The sequence below is a fragment of the Mastomys coucha genome, unplaced genomic scaffold, assembly GCF_008632895.1.
Source record: "Mastomys coucha isolate ucsf_1 unplaced genomic scaffold, UCSF_Mcou_1 pScaffold17, whole genome shotgun sequence".
Taxonomy (NCBI): domain Eukaryota; kingdom Metazoa; phylum Chordata; class Mammalia; order Rodentia; family Muridae; genus Mastomys; species Mastomys coucha.
Window position 1 is genome coordinate 20,523,815 of NW_022196899.1, and position 3,380 is coordinate 20,527,194.

Sequence of the window (3,380 nt, forward strand, 5' to 3'; positions counted from 1 at the left end):
CTGAAGCCTGACAACTGAATGCTTTATACAGTCTGCGAGAACAGAAGGGAGCACGTGTCTCTTTGGGAGATAAATCTTGTGACATAAGAAAAAGACACAGAAAAGCAGACATGTAAAAACAAGGTTTTGTAAAGTCAAAGAGTTTCCAAAGAGCAAAATAATCTACAGAGTGCACATGGAAGGCAGAGGATGGAAGAGTGTGTTTCAAATCCATACAATCCATGAGGTCAATGTCCAGGATATATCTAAGTCAAAGAGCAAAATAATCTACAGATTGCACACGGAAGGCAGAGGATGGAAGTGTGTGTTTCAAATCCATACAATCCATGAGGTAAATTGCCGCAGGCTGGCCAATCTGGGCCTCCCTCAACCCGCGGGAGAAACGGGGGTCCTAGTCAGATCCACAAGGTGTAGGTGAAGAAATGACAGACAGAGCCTACACAAGGATGTGTTAGATCTGAATGTATTTGTGCAAGGGGAGATTCAGGCTTAAATACCATACAGCAAGCAGGGCAAATTACAAGAGTCACATAGGCAGGTGGGTTACAGCAAGAGGCGCTGGACTAAGGTCACGTAGACAAGTGACTGCACATCAAGGTTAGTGGGGGTTGGTCATCAGGTGTGAAGAGGAGTGGAGCCCTCCCTGTTGAGGCATTTTGGAATTCCTAGGCTAATTCTCTGATTCTGCTGTAGGTAATGACTAGGAGGGACTGACCTGACACTCCTCGCTAATGTCCTAGAGTGAGGGAAGCCCTTCATTACTCTCTAGTATGTAAAACATTTCTAGCTATTGTAAACTATTATTGTCCTAAGGAATGTGTCTGACCCTTGTTAGCTCTATCTAGCAAGGCAGTTTCCTTGAGAGAAATTACAAGTTATGAGAAGCTTGGTAATAAAACAGGATTGGTTAGAAACATTGTGTTGGCCAGGAAACAATGCCCAATCTTAGCCATTTACGAATCACTTCTTGGGGTACCTTTATGCCTAATTATGAGGGCATGTTGACGATTGGAAAGACTAATCTGGAACATGTCTGAGTTAGGGGATACCAGCGACTGTCTGAATATCCAGGAGGCATAGAACTCCTTTTGGATTCTTTTTTTTTTTTTAAAAGTTTATTTATTATTATAATTAAGTACACTGTAGCTGTCTTCAGACACACCAGAAGAGGGCATCAGATCTCATTATGGGTGGTTGTGAGCCACCATGTGGTTGCTGGGATTTGAACTCAGGACCTTCGGAAGAACAGTCAGTGCTCTTACCCGCTGAGCCATCTCACCAGCCCTTCTTTTGGATTCTTATTGCCTCTTATCCTTAATCAGGCTTTTACTCCCGATATTTTGGATGTGACTGGAGTAGACGAGTGTGCGTGGCAGTATATGTCCAGAAGATATCTAAGTCAAAGAGCAAAATAATCTAGAGTGCATGTGGAAGGCAGAGGGTAAAAGAGTGTGCCTCAAATCCATACAATCCATGAGGTCAATGTCCAGGATATAACTAAGTCAAAGGGCCTTCTAGCGAAAATGGACAAAGGATATGAAGAGGTCTTTCTGAAAAGAAGATATAGGCTGGGCTGTGGTGGCACACACCTTTAATCCCAGCACTTGGGAGGCAGAGGTAGGTGGATTTTGGAGTTCCAGGCCATCCTGGTGTACAGAGTGAGTTCCAGGACAGCCAGGGCTACACAAAGAAACCCTGTCTCAAAAAGAAAATCCAAAAAAATAAAAATAAAAAATAAAAAATTTCAGAGTATAGCTAGGAATATAGCTCAGCAGTAGAATGCTTGTGTGGTATTCCTGAGGCCTTTGTAGTTAAAAAAAAATGTAAGCTCCAGTTCACTACAACAAAAGTAAGAATACAATATGAACTTCAAAACCAAATCTCTAAAATGAAACACTACACACAGACACACACAGAGGCACATGCACACACACTCTCATTCACACACACTCTCAGACACACATACACACACAACAGACACACGTGTACACACTCACAGGTATGTGCACACACACTCGCACACACACACACTCTCATACACACATACTCTCACACACACATACACACACACACAGACACACACATGCACGCACACTTGCGCACACACACACATACACACACACTCTCACACACACACATGCACACACAGACACACATAGACAGACACACACTCACCCCTTCTGATTCCAATCCCAGAAGGTGCTATTGAAGGCTGCTGGGAGGAATGACACCAGAGGATCACTCAGCACTACCTGCTATAGTGCTGAGTGGACAGGCAGGATGTGCAATCCTGGCACAGCCATTATGGGGGAGAACCAATTCCTTTCTGATTGGATTTGAGGCCTGTTTCAGAATATGGAGTTCAAGTTTATTACTGGAATCCTGGTCAGAACGCCATGACTGAGCAGGTCCTAGGTCCTAGGGTAAAATCTGCTGTTGTTATCTGCTTCAGTGGTCGTGTTGTCAAATTGCCTCCTAAACACTGACGTTTATCCCTCCAGACATGGGCTGTTCTGAACCTCCGTCACAGAAGCTTCGTTTTTGCAGCGGGCAATCAGTGAGCATAGGACGTAATTGATCAAAGTCCTGAGAATAAGGGACGGAGTGCTCCTAGCTAATTAATGTGATCAAGTCTCCCCATACTCTCTAACCCCAAGTCTGCCTGCCTCCCCACCCCCACGGAGGCTCAGGAGACAGCTCAGAAGAGGAGCAAGAAAGAATGTAAGAGCAGGACTGTAGGGAGGAGGACTATGAGACCCTTCTGGATATGCCACTGCTATCACACACGTACACGGACAGCACTGTGTTTATTGGCACAAGCCTTGCGTGAGATCCACCCAGCCAGGATTCGGGCAGAGATGGGGAAGGTGCCCTCTAGGCCTTATCCCTTCCAGAGGAGCTGCTGGAGGAGGGAAAATCACTGTTCTGGGTGTGTTCCAAGTGATAGGTTCCAGGCTCCAGGGAATGAGCCCACACTCATCCACATATGGACAGCACTAACTAATTAGACTTAGTGAGTTATGAAGAGGAGGAGGAGGAGGAAGAGGAGGAGGAAGACAAGAAGTTAGGGAGAGGACATGCTAGGGAGGGTTTGGGGAGGAGAATGGGGGCTGCATATGATCATAATTTACTGTATATGTTTATGCAATTCTCAAAAATAAGAAAAAGTGTGTATTGGTTGGTTTTGTGTGTCAACTTGACACAGGCTGGAGTTATCACAGAGAAGGGAGCTTCAGTTGGGGAAGTGCCTCCATGAGATCCAGCTGTGGGGCGTTTTCTCAATTAGTGATCAAGGGGGTAGGGTCCCTTGTAGATGATGCCATCCCTGGGCTGGAAGTCTTGGGTTCTATAAGAGAGCAGGCTGAGCAAGCCAGGGGAAG

The 3,380-nt window shown here is 45.5% G+C and overlaps 1 pseudogene; it reads right to left on the reverse strand.

Moving 5' to 3' along the window:
- LOC116094884 overlaps positions 1-3,380 on the reverse strand; it is a 14,656-nt pseudogene that overhangs the window by 9,685 nt on the left and 1,591 nt on the right.